At 48.2% G+C, this 18,329-nt stretch overlaps 1 protein-coding gene and 1 long non-coding RNA gene across 8 annotated transcripts in view; both read left to right on the plus strand.

The window, feature by feature from the left end:
* LOC141049375 (uncharacterized) overlaps positions 1–18,329 on the plus strand; it is a 261,995-nt gene that overhangs the window by 233,003 nt on the left and 10,663 nt on the right. The window lies entirely within an intron of this gene.
* The window catches only part of LOC141049374 (tetratricopeptide repeat protein 21B-like), a 119,604-nt gene that overhangs the window by 16,677 nt on the left and 84,598 nt on the right, over positions 1–18,329 (plus strand). The window lies entirely within an intron of this gene.

The raw sequence follows: 18,329 nt of genomic DNA on the forward strand, positions 1-18,329 counted from the left end.
AATTAACTTAACTTTTTTTAACAAAAAAAATACTTCAGGTTCAATTTTTTTTTATTTTACCAAGGGTAACAGGAGAAATTGAACTGTTAAAGTTATTGTGCAATTTGTCCTAAGTATGCTGTTACCTGATATGTGGGGGGGACCACTGTTTCAGCGCATGGCAGAGTTCAGAAGGGAAGGAGCGCCGTTTGACTTTTTCAATGCAAAATTGGCTGGAATTCATTGGACGCCATGTCATGTTTGGAGAACCCCTGATGTACCTAAACAGTGGAAACCCCCCACAAGTGACCCCATTTTGGAAACTAGACCCCCCAAGGAACTTATCTAGATGTGTGGTGAGAACTTTGAACCCACAAGGGCTTCACAGAAGTTTATAACGTACAGCGGTAAAATTAAAAAATCATATTTTTTCCACAAAAATGATCTTTTCACCCCCAATTTTTATTTTCCCAAGGGTAACAGGACCCTAAAAGTTGTTGTCCAATTTGTCCTGAGTACGCTGATACCCCATATTTGGGAGAAAACTACTGTATAGGCACACGTCAGGGCTCGGAAGGGAAGTAGTGACGTTTTGGAATGCAGATTTTGATGGAATGGTCTGCGGGTGTCATGTTGCTTTTGCAGAGCCCCTGATGTACCTAAACAGTGGAAACCCCCCACAAGTGACCCCATTTTGGAAACTAGACCCCCTAAGGAACTTATCTAGATGTGTGGTGAGCACTTTGAACCCCCCAGTGCTTCAAGACAATAAAGCAAGGAGCACTCTGTCAGTAGTTGACATATGCTAGATTCACCAAAAAATTAAACATAATATATAGCAATTAGTGAAATTTAAAACATAACTTTTACCAGTATAAAATATAAAAGATAAGAACGACATGTGTGTCACCAAAATTCATAAGGAAATAGTCAATCAAGTAAGGAGACCTGATAATGCAGCAAGGAATCAGGCCCTAATGACCAATACAAGGATTTATGTTACCTAAATGCAACTAGACAACAAAACATAGGAAATGGCGACCTATTGGTTCATTTTACACGCCATGACCAAACCTTTACATATAAATGAATGCAGATGTTAAAAGCCCATATTGGCTATACATATATATAATGCGATTGAGATCATAAACATGATAAAAAATAGAATGATCTCACCCAAGAGTTGAGAGACGGGAGTCTTCAGTGATCAAGCAATGACCATATTTCCTGGACAGGAAAGGTTGGGAGGACAATACCCTGTCAATCCCTATGGGGCTAGCAATCATCTAATCCCCAAAACTCCCGCCCTGACAAGGGCAGTCCACAACTGACCCTATTGCACATGCCCTGCACTTTCCCTAAAACGGGGGGTGTCCTTGTCCCATGGGACATGATCTTTTAGTCCCCATTTTTTTTATTTTCCCAAGGGTAACAGGAGAAATTGGACCCCAAAAGTTGTTGTCCAATTTGTCCTGAGTACGCTGATACCCCATATGTCCAATTTGTCCTGAGTACGCTGATACCCCATATGTGGGAGAAAACTACACGTCAGGGCTCGGAAGGGAAGTGACGTTTTTGGAATGCAGACTTTGATGGAATGATCTGCGGGTGTCATCCTTTGGAGAGCCCCTAATGTACCTAAACAGTGGAAACCCCCCACAATTGACCCCATTTTGGAAACTAGACCCCCTAAGGAACTTATCTAGATGTGTGGTGAGCACTTTGAACCACCAAGGGCTTCACAGAAGTTTATAATGCCCGGGCATGAAAATAAAAAAATCGTATTTTTTCCACAAACATGATCATTTAGTCCCCAATTTTTTTTATTTTCCCAAGGGTAACAGGAGAAATTGGACCCCAAAAGACGCTTTTTATTGTAAAATTAGTTTTTGCATCACCACATATTGAGAGCTATAATTTTTCCATATTTTGACCCACCGAGTCATGTGAGGTCTTATTTTTTGCGGGACGAGTTGACGTTTTTATTGGTACCATTTTCGGGCACGTGACATTTTTTGATCGCTTTTTATTCCGATTTTTGGGACGCAGAATGAACAAATTTCTTTTGGGGGGGGTACGTTTACACCATTCCGCGTGCGGTAAAATTGATAAAGCGGTTTTATTCTTCGGGTCAGTACGGTTACAGCGATACCTCATTTAGGTCGTTTTTTTGTTTTGTCGGTTTTATGCAATGAAAACTATTTTATCTAAAAAATAATTATTTTTGCATCGCTTTATTCTGCGACCTATAACTTTATTTTTTCACTGATGATGCGTATTTTGACCCACCGAGTCATGTGAGGTCTTATTTTTTGCGGGACGATTTGACGTTTTGTATTGGTACCATTTTCGGGCACGTGACATTTTTTGATCGCTTTTTATTCCGATTTTTGGGACGCAGAATGAACAAAAAACAGCGTTTCATGAATTTCTTTTGGGGGAGTGCGTTTACACCGTTCCGCCTGCGGTAAAATTGATAAAGCGGTTTTATTCTTCGGGTCAGTACGGTTACAGCGATACCTCATTTAGGTCGTTTTTTAATGTTTTGGCGGTTTTATGCATTGAAAACAATTTTATATAACATAATTATTTTTGCATCGCTTTATTCTGCGAGCTGTAACTTTTTTATTTTTTTCGCTGATGATGCTGTGTGGTGGCTCGTTTTTTGCGGGACAAGATGACGTTTTCAGTGGTACCATGGATATTTATATGCGTCTTTTTGATCACGCGTTATTGCACTTTTTGTTCGGAGGTATGATAATTATTTTTTTGCTTCGTTTTTTATTTTTTAAGGGGTTCGCTAAAGGGGTTAACTAATGGGACAGTTTTATAGGGCGGGTCGTTACGGACGCGGCGATACCAAATATGTGTACTTTTTTTTTTTTTTTTCTTTTTTCTTTCCAAAAAATGAATATTTGGGAATATTTTTTTTTTTTTAAATTTAGCGATTTATTTTTTTTAAAATTATTTTTACACTTTTTTTAACTTTATTAGATTGTCCCAGGGGGACATAACTGTCATGTGACAGATCGATGATCTGTCACATCACAGATCACTGTGACAGATCAGCGATCTGTCACAGGCACTGCACAGGCTTTCCTCATGCCTGCGCTTTGCAGGCACTGAGGAAGCCAGCTCCCTGCAGGCCCCCGAAGGTCCCCGTCGCCATCTTGGATCTGGGGACCTGCAGGCATGGAGCCCCCCACAGCAGCGCTGCACATTGCGCTGCTGTGGGGGACTCAGGGAAGCACGGAGGGAGCCCCCTCCCTGCTGATGCTTCGCCTTTAACCCCCGGTACACCACGATCGTGTTTGATCGCGGTGTGCAAGGGGTTAACGTGTCGGGGCGGTCCGTGACCGCCCCTGACACATTCTGCCGGGTGTCTGCTGTGATGAGGATACGGTAACGCAGAGAGTAGTTTTGCTATCATGTAAGTGCGTACAAAATGGTAAACATCTAAGCAAATGCTTATGTACAATATTTATATATTGTTACATGCCGCTGATTAGATCTGATTTACCAGATTCGCTCCATTTTCCATGTCTACATAGAGGACAACCTTAAGAGAGTTCCTAATAGTGTCACCATTTAATTTACTTAATTATTGACTGAGATGTGAGAACAAGAAGTAAAGATAATAGATTCATTAGATAAACATGCAATAAATGTAATTTAAAGGGATAAACAAAATTAGATAAAATCATAATTGTGCTGAAAATTAAATCTAAGGCTGAGTTCACACGTAGCTTTTTTTTCGTGTTTTCGCGGCGGTTTTAAACGCGTGATTTTGTGGCGAAAAAAGGAGATTTGTGTACTCACCGTAAAATCTCTTAGCCTCTGATTGGGGGACACAGAACCATGGGTGTTATGCTGCTGTCCACTATGAGGCGACACTATGCTTAATCTGAAAAAGATTAACTTTGGCTCCTCCTCTGCAGTATACACCCCTGGACGGCGTCAGCCTTCTCCAGTTTTGTGCAAAAGCATTAGGAGGAACGTAGCCAAATAACATAACCATGCCTGTAAGAAGGCTACTATGTACGAGCTCAAAGAACAATATGAGAACTCAACCGTAAACAACGGCCCATAAGGGCAACAGAGTGGGAGCTGTGTCCCCCAATTAGAGGCTAAGAGAAAGAGATTTTACGGTGAGTACACAAAAATCTCCTTTACTCTATCGCCTCATTGGGGGACACAGAACCATGGGACGTCCCAAAGCAGTCCCTGGGTGGGAAGCAATGGACGAATATTGTGCTAGCAGGTCCCTAAATTTGGGGCACTGCCGCCTGCAGAACCCGTCTACCCAGGCTCGCATCCGCTGAGGACTGGGTATGAACACTGTAGTGTTTCGTAAACGTGTGTAGGCTAGTCCAAGTGGCCGCCTTACACACTTGTTGTGCCGAAGCCTGAAGCCGAATGGCCCAGGAGGCCCCTACTGCCCGTGTAGAGTGTGCCGTGATACCGGCCGGAAGAGGGGAACTGTTAAGTCGGTAGGCCTCATGTATGGTGGACTTGATCCACCTGGCAAGGGTAGCCTTGGAAGCCGGCAGTCCCTTGCGACTACCTTCTGGAAGAATGAAGAGGGAATCAGACTTCCGGAAAGGTGCAGTCCTGGACACGTAAATCCGCAATGCTCTGACGAGGTCAAGCGTATGCAGAGCCTTCTCCACTCTATGAACCGGAACCGGGCAAAGGGATGGAAGTGAAATCTCCTCATTGAGGTGAAAGTTGGACACAACCTTCGGAAGGAAGGATGGTACCGTGCAGAGAACCACCTTGTCCTGGTGAAAGGCTAGGAAAGGCCGTCTGCAGGAAAGTGGACAATTCCGACACTCTGCGTAACGAGGTGATCGCCACTAGAAAAACCACTTTCTGAGACAGAATGGAGAGTGGAACACCTCTAAGGTTCGAAGGGTGGAGCTTGCAATGCTGTCAGGACCAGAATGAGGTCCCACGTATCAAGCGGACGTTTGTAGGGAGGAACCAATCGGGAAACTCCCTGGATGAAAGTCCTTACTTGCGGTTTAATAGCAATGCGCTTTTGAAAAAGGACTGAAAGCGCCGACACCTGACTCTTAAGTGAGCCTAAGGATAGCTTGGCGTCTAGGCCCGATTGAAGAAAACCTAGTACCTTCGGGAGGGAATAAGGGAGTGGGACTTGTCCATGAGATTCGCACCAAGAAAAGAAAGCTCTTCAGGTACGATAATAGATCTTGGCGGAGGCAGGTTTCCTTGCCCTGATCATAGTTGCAATGACTGCCGGTGAAAAACCTGCCTGGGTTAGAATCCAGGTTTCAAGGGCCATGCCATCAAATTGAGAGCCCCTGAATTCTGATGGAAGAACGGACCTTGAGACAGGTCGTGACGGTCGGGTAGACGCCAGGGGGCGTCTGCTGTAAGTTGAACGATGTCGGCGTACCATGTACGTCTGGGCCAGTCTGGCGCGATGAGGATGGTTGGAATTCCCTCTTGCTTGATCTTCCTCACGACCCTGGAGATTAGGGGGAGGGGTGGAAAAATGTACAGGAGTCGGAACTGGGACCAGTCCTGGACCAGGGCATCCGCTCCGAGGGACCGCGGGTCGTGTGTCCTGGCCATGAAATTGGGGACCTTTGGTATTGAGATGGGATGCCATTAGGTCCACCTCCGGGGTTCCCCAGCGTTGACAGATCTGGTAAAAAATCTCGGGATGGAGAGACCACTCCCCCAAGTCCATTCCTTGCCTGCTGAGGAAGTCGGCTTCCCAGTTTTCTACACCCGGAATGTGGACCGCAGAAAGTACCGACCTCGTGTCTTCCGCCCAGCGGAGGATATGTGCCACTTCTCTCATCGCCTGGGCGCTGCGGGTCCCGCCTTGGTGGTTCACGTATGCCACAGCCGTGGCATTGTCCGACTGTATCCGTATGTGCGAGGCTGCAAGCAAGTGATGAAAGGCTCTCAGTGCCAAGAGGATGGAACTGATTTCCAGAATATTGATGGGCAATGTCACTTCCCTCGGTGACCACTTGCCTTGTGCCCTGTGATGTAGGTGCACCGCCCCCCAGCCTGTCAGGCTTGCATCTGTAGTCAGGATCTTCCATTGTCCTGAGGGAAAGGGCTTCCCTCGTGTAAGCGAGGTTGGTTTGAGCCACCAATGCAGGGACCTCCTGGTTGATGATGTCAACCTGAACTCCCTGTCGAGGGAGAAGGGATTCCTGTCCCAAGATCTGAGTATGGCTAGTTGAAGGAACCTGAGGTGAAACTGGGCAAATGGCACTGCCTCTATTGCTGCTGCCATCCGGCCGAGGACTCTCATGGCAAACCGGAGAGATCGGGGAGGACTGCGAAGGAGTGTACGAACTCCCAGACGGATGGCCAGTGTCTTGTCCTTGGGAAGACATACGCATCCTGTATGTCTATGGAGGCAAGGTATTCCCCCTGCTCCATGGATGCAATGATGGACCGGAGGGACTCCATGCGGAAATGACTCACCCGTACGTAATTGTTGAGCTGTTTTAGGTCCAGTATGGGTCGGACGCTGCCTCCTTTCTTGGGGACTACGAACAGATTTGAGTAGAACCCTCGGAATCTCTCGTTCGTGGGAACCGGCACCACAACTCCTGCTTGAAGGAGAGAGGAGACCGCTTGGTGGAAAGCATGAGCCTTGTCTGGTGGTGTTGGAGGAATAGAAAGGAAGAACCGGTTCGGTGGAGCGGAAGTGAACTCTATCTTGTATCCGGAAGACACTATTTCCCTGACCCACCTGTCTTCTGTAATAGGCAGCCAGACTTGCTGGAAGAGTAAAAGTCGGCCGCCTACTGGTGGGGTGTCTTCCGGAGTTCGTGAGTCATGATGAAGCGAAGTTCTGAGGTTTTCCTCCCTTGGGTTTCGCTTGGCCTGCTTTCGACTGCCAAGACCTGTCCGGTCGCTGCTGCGTCCGTGGGTTGTCCCTGCGTGGAGAGCGGTTACGGTTTTGCGCTGGGCGCGAGACGGACCAGCCCGAGGAATTCCGAAAGGATCGGAATCGCGTCTGGTTTCTTCGTTTAAACGTGCGTTTCGGTTTTAGTTGAGGGAGAGAGGTACTCTTAACCCCAGTGGCATTGGCTATCATTGTGTCCAACTTTTCGCCGAAAAGTCTTCCAGTAAGATACGGAAGACTTTCCATTCTCGCAGCCAGAGGATGCGTCGGATCGTGATGGCGTTTGATGCTATTCCTGCTACACCTCTTGCAGAATCCAGGTCTGCATGAAGCATGTAGTCTGCTACCACGGCTATCTGGACCGCTTGGTCCGAGAGCTCGGGATTTGAAGCTTGAAGACCCTCCTGTAGTTTATTGGCCCAAGCCAGGATGGCCTTGGCTGCCCAAACTGAAGCAAACGCAGGGCCCAGAGAGGCGCCTGCCACTTCGAAAATAGAACGAGCCATGCGTTCTACTTGCCAGTGTGCTGCGTCCCTGAGGGTTGAGCTATCTGGCAGAGAGAGTAAGGTCTGCGCTGCTAGCCTAGAAACCGGGGGGTCCACTTCAGGTGGATCTGTCCATTGTTTGGTGTCTTTCTGTGGGAAGGGGTACTTCGCTTCCAAATATTTGCGATTAGCAAATTTTTTCTCAGGCTGCGCAAACTGTTTGGTAAGTATTTCCTCAAACTCATGGTGATTAGGGAAGACCTTAGGATTTGCTTCGAAAGTGTTCAGAAACCACCTATGTTCTGGGACTTCCGGGGCCGACTCTGGAATTTTTAGCACCCGATGAATGGCAGAGATTATGTCCTCAACTAGCGCTGTATTGCTAGGGGGAGAAGGTACCACGGACCTCTCCGTTTCGTTATCTGAGTCACAGATGCCCTCCGAATCCTGTGCCTCGCTAAGGTGATCCCTGGAGGGCGACCTGGGGCGGGGGTCTTCTGTGATGGGGGATCTCTGTGGTAAATTGCACTGTCTGTCTGTGACAGGGGACTGCTTAGGAGACCTGGAATGACGGTGTCTCTCCCTGGGGGGGGGACCTTGTGCTATAGGACGACTCAGGTGATCGAGACCTGTGGGTCCGCTTACGTCTGTGAGAGTCGGAAGCAGCATGTTCCTGAGACAAGCTGTGTTTGCTGTGTAACGTCCATAGCCGAGGCCCGACTCTGCAGAGCTTGCAGCAATGTGGCAGTTAAGTTGTCTATGGACTGTGTCATAGACTGTGACATCTGAGTTGCCCATTCCGGCGTGGCCTCTGACACTGAAGCGTCAGTAGGGACTCCCTGGGGTTTTGACCCAGAGTTCTGGATGCAGTCCCGGCAGTGCGGATACGTGCTGCCACTAAGGGAGCGTGACTTTGCAGGCTGTGCAGAATGCATAGAAACATTCCTGCCTGGTTCTCTTCCTTGAGCCCGGCATAGTGCACAGAGGCTGGCTATCGGGGATCGTACAGGGGTAAACCCACAGAGAGCCTTATAGGAAGTATGGATTCACAGCTGAGTTATGAGAACCCAGCTGTGAGCTTACCCCACCGGTGTGCCCCTAGGTCCAGCGCCGACAGATCCCAGTTCTGTGCCCCCCCGGAGACCGCTGTGATGCTCCTCTCCTGGATCTCATCCAAAAAAAAAAAAAGGCCACCGGGACGCTGAGGAGGGGGCGGAGAGCTGAAAAGGGCGCGCTGGGCTGTGTAAAAACGCGCCCTTTCTGCCTCAATCCGCCCCTTCTATGACACTCCAGCATGTCATTTTAGGCCGAAGCCGCGGTTTAAATTAGAGGCCTGATGCCCAGGAGGGCTCCAGAGCGGCGCGGTAGTCCGGGGGGGGGGTCGGATTTGTACCAGACCCCCCCAGAATGGTCGACTGGATAGCGGTGGGGGTAGCAGGGAAAGTGGTTCTTGTATGGGGGGCCCCTGGAGCGCTATGGAGCTGCTGCAGAGACATGGACGCAGAAAAGCCCTGTCTCTGCTGTGCCATGCCAGTCCGCGCCCTCCCCCGGCCCCAACAGGATCCCTCAGCTGGTCTGGGGTCCCTGGAAGCTGCGGAATGGTGCCTATTCTCCAACCCTACCTGAGGCGTCTCAACCTAATGCCCCCTGCGTGGGATTAGGGAGGGCAGGTCTGTCACCGTCAGGGGTCTTCATCCTCGCCTCAACCTCAACCCAGACCCCAAAGGGATTGGGGAAGGAGGGGGGGGGACTCAACTTCGGACCAGTACCCGCAGAACTGGGGAAGGAGTGACATGGGGAATAGCCATCTCAACTTCAACCGGGCACCAAGGGGGCCAAGGAAGGAGCCATGTCGGGAGTCTCTCTGGAGACCCACTTTTCTTCATCTGTTCCTGACGAAAAAAGAGAACGGAAAAAAAGGTGTGCCTCCTTGCGACACTAAGCAAAAACTGGAGAAGGCTGACGCCGTCCAGGGGTGTTTACTGCAGAGGAGGAGCCAAAGTTAATCTTTTTCATATTATGCATAGTGTCGCCTCCTAGTGGAGAGCAGCATAACACCCATGGTTCGGTGTCCCCCAATGAGGCGACAGAGTAATAAGCATCCCATGCATTCCTATGGGACTCCGTAATGCTGTACATATGCTGCGGTTTTCTCCGTGACGGAATCGCTTTGCGGTAAAAAACGCAGCATGCACATTAACCCCTTCACACCCGAGCCTGTTTTTGCCTTCGTGACCGGGCCAATTTTTTCAATTCTGACCAGTGTCACTTTATGAGGTCATAACTCTAGAACGCTTCAACGGATCCTACTGATTCTGACAATGTTTTCTCATGACATATTGTACTTCATGATGGTGGTAAAAAATTTTAGATATGAGCTGCGCTTATTTGTTAAAAAAATCAAAATTTGGCGAAAATTTTGCAATTTTCAAACTTTTAATTTTTATGCCCTTAAATCAGAGTGATATCGCACAAAATAGTTAATAAATAACATTTCCCACACGTCTACTTTACATCTGCACAATTTTGGAAACATAATTTTTTTTTTTAGGAAGTTATAAGGGTTAAAAGTTGACCAGCGATTTCTCATTTTTACAACAAAATTTGCAACACCATTTTTTTTAGGGACCACCTCACATTTGAAGTGAGTTTGGGGGGTCAATATAACAAAAAATACCCAAAAAGTGACACCATTCTAAAAACTGCACCTCTCAATGTACTCAAAACCACATTCAAGAAGTTTATTAACCCTTCAGGTGCTTCACATGAATGAATGGAATATGGAAGGAAAAAATAAACATTTAACTTTTTTTCACAAACATTTTACTTCAAAACCATTTTTTTTTATTTTCACAAGTGTAAAAAGAGAAAATGAACCACAAAATTTTTTGTGCAATTTCTCCCGAATACGCAGACACCCCGTATGTGGGGCTAAACCACTGTTTGAGCACACGGCAGAGCTCAGAACGGAAGGAGCGCCGTTTGACTTTTTCAATGCAGAATTGGCAGGAATTGAGATCGGATGCCATGTCGCATTTGGAGAGCCCCTGATGTACCTAAACAGTGGAAACCCCCCTCAAGTGACCCCATTTTGGAAAGTAGACCCCCTTAGGCTGTGTGCACACGCTGCGGATTAGGTGCGGATTCATCCGCGCGGATTTTGTAAAATCCGCAGGTGAAACCGCAGGTCAAAATACCTACGGTTTTACCTGCGGATTGCTCTGCGGTTTTGCCCTGCGGTTTTTCATCTCCTCAATGGAGGAGATGGCAAACCGCAGGAGAATCCGCAGAAAGAATTGACATGTCAATTCTTTCTGCGGATTGAAAACCGCAGATAATCCGCGCGGAAAACTCCGCACCATCTGCATTGCGTTTTTTGATTCCCATAGGGAATCATGGTACTGTACACCGCAGTAGAAACTGCTGCGGGTCCGCAGCGGCCAAAACCGCTGCGGAACCGCAGCAAAATCCGCAGCGTGTGCACACAGCCTTAAAGAACTTATCTAGATGTGTTGTGAACACTTTGAACCACCAAGTGCTTCACAGAAGTTTATAACGTAGAGCCATGAAAATAAAAAATCTTTTTTTTCCACAAAATGACCTTTTAGCCCCCAATTTTTATTTTCACAAGGGTAACAGGAGAAATTGGACCCCAAAAGTTGTTGTCCAATTTGTCCTGAGTACACTGATACCCCATATGTGGAAGAAATCTACTGTTTGGGCACACGGTGGGGCTCGGAAGGGAAGTAGTGACGTTCTGAAATGCAGACTTTGATGGAATGGTCTGCGGGTGTCATGTGCGTTTGCAGAGCCCCTGATGTACCTAAACAGTGGAAATCCCCCACAAGTGACCCCATTTTGGAAACTAGACCCCCCAAGGAACTTATCTAGATGTGTGGTGAGCACTTTGAACCCCCAAGTGTTTCAGTAAAGTTTATAATGTAGAGGCGTGAAAATAAAAAAATCATTTTTTTTCCACAAAAATGATCTTTTAGCCCCCAATTTTTATTTTCACAAGGGTAACAGGAGAAATTGGACCCTATGAGTTGTCGTCCAATTTGTCCTGAGTACGCTGGTACCCCATATGTGGGAGAAAACTACTGTTTGGGCTCACGGTGGGGCTCGGAAGGGAAGTAGTGACGTTCTGAAATGCAGACTTTGATGGAATGGTCTGCGGGCGTCATATTGCATTTACAGAGCCCCTGATGTACCTAAACAGTGGAAACCCCCAATTCTAATTCCAACCCTAACCCCAACACACCCCTAACCCTAATCTCAGCCCTAACCATAACCCTAACCACAAACCTAACACCAACACACCCACACCCATAACCTTAATCCCAGCCCTAGCCCTAACCCTTGCCCTAGCCCTAACCTGTGTACCTGCTTTTTTCTTTTTTTTTCTTTACTTTTTTTTATTTTTGTGACAAGATCGCTGCGCTGCGATCTGACTCATAGTAACGCCACTTCTCCTCTGATCTCGCACTGACAGATGATCAGAGGAAAAGCAGCGTTACTATGTGACAAGATCGCTGCCTGGCACACTGTAACGTGACTTCTCCTCTGATCTCACAATGACAGATGATCAGAGGTGAAGCAGCGTAACTGTGTGACAAGATCGCTGCCTGGCACAGCTGTGCCAGGCAGCGATCAGCTGTGCCAGGCAGCGATCTAGTCACACAGTAACGCTGTTTCACCTCGGATCATCTGTCAGTGAGATCAGAGGGAGAAGCCGCGTTACAATGAGGGAGATCGCCGGGAAACAAGCAGCTTTCCCAGCGATCGCTCCCATTGGCTGCTGTGACGCTGACGTCATCAGGACCTGAACCAATCAGGTCTCGATGACGTCGGGGGTCCCAGCATGCATTGTGCACCGGGATCCCCGCGTTGTAAGGTATGTGGGGGTCCCGGGGGGCACAAAACCGCCGACAGTAGATAAACGTCGGCGCTGCACAAAGCCCAGCAAGCGCCAACGTTTATCTACTGTGGGCGGTCGGGAAGCGGTTAATTTAGCGGAATCGCGGCGATCCCGCACCCATTGGAATGCATTGTTCTGCTTACTTTCCGCATGTGGTCCGGAGGAGAGGAGACTGTCCTCCGGGCACCATATCCCTGTAAAAAATAGAATTTAAAATAAAAAATATTGTTATTCTTACCTTCCGGCGTCCCGCGCAGCCTTCCTGCCTCTCTCCACGCTCCCGGTCCCAGTAATCCTTTGCGAGAATGACTGTGATGGCGTCCGTTCTCGCGGGATCACAACGTCTCGCGGTCATTCGCGATGACGTCGGAGAGGGTAAGAATAACAATATTTATTTTTTACATATTATCTTTTACTAGTGATGCTACATAGTGTTTGACGAGTGTGACCAACCTGTCAATCAGTTCTCCAAGCGATGCTCCAGATCGCTTGGAAAACGCTAGCATTCTGCAAACTAATTACGCTTGCAAAACGCTAGCTTTTACGTGGGAAAATCACGGGAATTTAAAATGCGATTTTCCCGCGTAATGGATTTCTCGCGGTAATTTCCACGAGAGTTCCGCTACGTGTGAACGTAGCCTAATAGTTTTAGGATCCATGATAAAAACTGATAATATTGTCTTAGAATTTGCACTTAATTCTGCGTTCAGTCCATGTGCAATCATTCCATTATTTATGGCTGTGGCTTTGCAGTCTGGGGAAAGACTGACCTAATATTTTGCATTTATCTAATTTAATAGTACAGTTTAGTAGTATACCACAAAGTTATTTATATCCCAGCTTAGTCGTGGCCTAGAGATAAAACGGCAAATCAGAAAATGCAAACACCACAAACAGCTGTCAAGTACATGTGCCACATCGCAGTCTAGAAAAACGCCGTGTACCTTTCTAGAGTTACAGAAGACCAGCAATAATGGGAAATTTAAAGTTAATTTCTCTCTCACCCATGACAGCACCACGGAGAGAGGGGATCCGCCCTTCAGGGACAGGAACCTACAGATAAAAAGGGCGGTACCTCTCCTCCGCCTTCAGTTGGGTTCCTGTCCCTGACGGAGGGACCCACAGGACGGTACCTTTCGTGTGTCCAGAATCCGGGGCCGGCCTGACCGGTGATGGCAGCGGGGAGGCCCCTGCCTCGGGAGGGTGCGGTGCCCGAAGCCGCCACTGCTGGGGCCGATGCGGGCTGCCAGGTGAGCGGGCGGGAGTGACGCCGGAGCCGCCGCTCCGGAGAGGAAGTCGGGGCTCGCGGGGACCCGGTAAACATGCGGGCGGCGCCGGGGTACAGAGGTGTACCAAGATGGCGGCCGCCCCGGAAGTAGAAGCCGGCTTCTGGGTCCCCAGAACCGGCGCATGCGCAGGAGCGCTCTCCTGGGGACCGCGGTGCAGGATGGGAGCGGTGACGCCAGCCGGGAAATTTTAAAATGGTGGCTGCACAAGCGCTCCAGGCTGGAGGCGATCCTGAAGGGGATAGTGACCAGCAACAGGAGCAGCAAGCCAGGCAGCAGCTTTAGCAGCAGCAGCACCACCTCAATCATCGTCAAAAGAACGCAGTACGGATAGTCGTTCCAGTAGTCACTCCACGCAGCATAGCACGTCAGCTGCAAGGAGCAAATCGCCACCAGGAGAGCAGCCTATTCAGGACCTGACTCCATCTCCCGAATCGATACCTGCAGCCGCATACCTTTGGGTGAGTGATCTTCGTGAATGTTCACCATTGTATTTAAAGTTCCATTTCCCTTACTAGGGAAAGAAGGGGAAAAGAAAAGGGAGTGCCCCACTTGTGCTAGTCCCCTACCTATTTCTTGAGAGAAAAAAAAACAAAAAACGGAGCCATGTACAAAAGAAATCCTCTGTTAGGAAACTCCGGATTTGGCCTCTGACCTAAAAGCTGCAATTAAATTGGAGGTCAGAGTGCCCTTACATCCCTTAAGCATAGGGACAAATCAAAAAAGAAAGACACAATAGTGACTTCCCAGTCGGATTCCTCGACATCGGGAGAAATCACGTCAAAACCCTCAGATTCCAGTTCCTCATCCTCAGACGAGGAAACAGAGGGGCGTCACTGCTTCCCCCTAGACGAGGTAGACAGACTAGTGAAAGCGGTAACGTCTACCATGGGGGTGCTGGACCCTAGGCCTGATAAAACAGTCCAGGACATAATGTTCGGGGGACTGGGCCAGAAAAGGCGCGGAGAGTGTTCCCGCTAAATGAAAATGTGCGGGGTCTAATCAAAAAGAATGGAATAAACCGGACAGGAAAAACACCACGGTCCCTTCCCTTAAAAGGAAATATCCCTGTGAGGAAGAGGGCCCGAAGCTCGATGTAGCTGTCGCAAAGGCCTCAAAAAAAAAAAAAAAAAAAAAGTTTGCCCTCCCCTTTGAGGACATGGGCACCCTCAGGGGTCCCCTAGATAAAAAGGCAGATACCTTTCTTAAAGGTGCATGGGAGTCAGCTGGAGGTAACCTCAGGCCAGCCATAGCGGCAACATGTACTTCGAGAACCCTAATTATTTGGGTGGACCAACTAGGAAAGGCCACCGGCCATTCTAGGCCGAGCGTGACTGCATTCGTCAGGTGGCGGCCACTAAGCAGCTTGAGCCTTGGCCGGAACCCGAATTGGAGACCAGCCCCAAAACTAAGAGAAGGGACGCCAAGGGATAAAATCCTAGACTTTATCCCAGTAATAAGGGGAGCGGCTGCCTTCCTAGAGGACTCATCGGCAGACTCAGTCTGGTTATCGTCCAAAGCAGCAGCACTCTCAAATGCAGCTAAGAGGCCCTTTCGGGATAGGAAGTTTCTTTAGCGGAGACCACCGAGAGAGCAAAAGTGGGCTGACAAGAGAAGAGATAGAGGGTTCCTCCTCGGCAACTTGTCCTGAGACAAAAAGCCCTCTAGGTGACAGTTTTCTCAGGGTGGGGGGAAGGTTAACCCCTTTTTCTCCCAGCCTGGAAAAGAATCTCAAACAACCCATGAATAGTAAACCCCTAATCCAGGAGGGCCTAAGGATAAACTTTTTCTCCCTCCCGCCTCAAAAGTAGGTAATGACTCCGCTAAGATCCAGTATGCAAGAGCAGGAAGCCCTAGGAAACGAAGTCCTAAGCCTGGTAGAAAAAGGAGCCCTCCAGGAGGTTCCCCTGCACGGAAGGGGCAAGGGGTTTTACTCCCCTCTTTTTCCTGGTGACCAAGCCAGGCGGCAGGTTTCGGACAATTATAAATTTAAAAAAAAAAAAAAAAAATTTAACTTCAAAATGGAGTCAATCAGGTCCACCACCAAAATCCTGTTCCCGAACTGCTTCATCTCGGTGTTAGATCTCAGCAACGCCTATTATCACGTCCCCATTCACAAAAACTCCAGGAAATATCCCAGGTTAGCTGTCTCGATAAAGGGCGAGATAAGAGAACTCCAGTATAGAGCCTTGCCATTCGGAATATCTGTAGCTCCACGGGTATTTACCAAAATAGTGTCAGAGATGATGGCCCATATAAGGGAGCAAGACATAATAATAATCCCGTATCTGGGCTATTTTTTTAATAGCAACCAGCTCGGCTCAAAAACGCTGGGAACAGAGGGACAGAGTGATGGACACTCTGCAAGGCCTGGGCTGGCTCCTGAATCTAAAAAAAAATCAAGATCGGAGCCCAGCAGAGTACAGGAATTCTTGGGTCTAACATTGGACTCAAACATTCAAGAGTGCCGCCTCCCAGACCGCAAGAAGGAGAAAATCGCTCAAATTGTAACAAGAGCCATCCAAAATCCCTCCATGACATTAAGAAAAGCGATGTCACGACTAGGTTCTCTCTCCGCCTGCCTGCCAGCAGTCCAATGGGCTCAGTTACACACGAGAGATCTACAGTGGGATGTACTAGCCAACTAGTCTGCAGTAGGGGGACACCTAGAGGGTCGTATTACCCCAAATTCAAAAACTACTCATTCCCTAACCTGGTGGAAAAGCCAAGACAACCCTTCCAAAGGGATCCCCTGGGTAACAAAAATAACACACATAGTTACCACAGATGCCAGTCCCACGGGGTGGGGAGCACACATGAACAACGAAGTGGCCCAGGGTACGTGGGGAGTTCAAGAATTAGAAGCCTCCTCGAACCAGTAAGAGCTCTTAACAGTGGGCTACGCATTAACACACTTCTTACCCCTGCTCCGGGGTCATCATGTCCGCATATTTTTGGACAATCGAGTCACAATAACATATATAAATCATCAGGGGGGAACCAGGTCCCGAGCCCTAATGGACACATTCTCCAGAGTCCTCAAATTAGCAGAGGCAAACCTGCTATCTCTGTCACCACTACACATCCGGGGCACGGAGAATCAAAGGGCAGACTTTCTGAGTCGCACCCAATTACGACAAGGGGAATGGGTCCTAAAGCGGTCCGTTTTTCGGCAGATTGTAAAAATGTGGGGGGACCCGGGCATAGATCTGTTCGCCGACTTCAGAAACAAAAAGTGGAAACTTTCTGCTCCATAGACCCCAGGGGGAATCCTCTAGCTCTGGACGCCTTCATGCTCCCATGGACATGGGGCCTAACATATGCCTTTCCCCCGATCATGCTGATCCCAGCAGTGCTAAGAAAAGTCAGGGAGGATGGGGCAAGAATGATTTTAATAGCCCCCTTCTGGCCCAAAAGAACCTGGTTCTCCTGGCAAAGAATATTCTCTCTAACCGACCCATGGATCCTCCCAGATCTCCTGGACCTGCTATCGCAGGGGCCAGTGTTACACCCTCAGGCAGGGAGATTCCATTTAACAGCATGGAATTTGAGAGGGCACTGATGAGAGACAGAGGGTTTTCAGAGAACCTGATAACCACATTACAAAAAAAAAAAAAAAAGTAGGGAACCGGTTACGATGAGAGCCTACGGGAGAACGTGGAAAAAAGAAAAAATTCTTATCCACTTCGGGGGTAAAGGTTCAGGATGAGGTTCACATTGACAAAATCCTAGAATTTCTACAAAAGGGCCTAGAACAGGGTCTAGCGGTCAACACATTAAAGGTACAAGTAGCGGCCTTGGGCACCTTTATAACCATAATGTGGTAGGTAATCCTTGGGTGACAGATTATTAAGGCCGTATCCAGATCCAGGCCGATAGCTAATCAAAGATTACCATCATGGGATCTAAATCTTGTACTATCCATGCTAACAGGCCCCCCATTCGAACCTATTCACTCAGCATCCCTAAGAATCCTGTCGTTAAAAACAGTGCTTCTTTTGGCGCTAACATCAGCTCGCAGAGTGAGCGATATGCAAGCTTTATCAGTAGGGCCACCTTTCACAAAGATTCTAGATAATAGGGTCATTTTAAAGCCTGACCTGGCATATCTACCGAAAGTGTCATCACACTTCCATAAGTCCCAAGAGGTAGTCCTTCCTACATTCTGACCAAATCCTAAAAAGAAGGGAGAAGACAAATTCCACACCTTAGATGTGAGGAGGTGCCTAGTGCAGTATCTAGAGGCCACCAAGAAATATAGGAAGGAAGGCTCTCTCTTTGTGTGTTTTCAGGGACCTCGGAAGGGACTCAAAGCATCTAAGAGTACCCTGGCAAGGTGCATAAGGGATGAGATTGCCCTGGCATATTCATCCAGTGAAAATACCATCCCGGAAGGGTTGAGAGCCCATTCCACAGGAGCTATGGCGACCTTATGGGCTGAAAGATCTGAGGTATCAATAGAACAAATCTGTAAGGCGGCCACCTGGTCATCACCTTCGACCTTTTTCAGGCACTATAGATTAGATCTAGCCTCTACGTCTGACCTGACCTTCGGGAGTAGGGTCCTTCAGGCGGTGGTCCCTCCCTAAGCTACCAATCTCTGTAATTCTCTCCGTGGTGCTGTCATGGGTGAGAGAGAATAGCTTAGTTACTCACCGATAACGGTGTTTCTCGGAACCCATGACAGCACCCGCTTATTCCCCTCCCCTTCACGAGTGTGGAGGGCACGTTTTACTGTTAGTAGAGTGTTTCCGTTTAGGCAC

The sequence above is a fragment of the Dendrobates tinctorius genome, unplaced genomic scaffold, assembly GCF_039654945.1.
Source record: "Dendrobates tinctorius isolate UK_male_01 unplaced genomic scaffold, ASM3965494v1 ptg000143l, whole genome shotgun sequence".
In the NCBI taxonomy this organism is placed as follows: domain Eukaryota; kingdom Metazoa; phylum Chordata; class Amphibia; order Anura; family Dendrobatidae; genus Dendrobates; species Dendrobates tinctorius.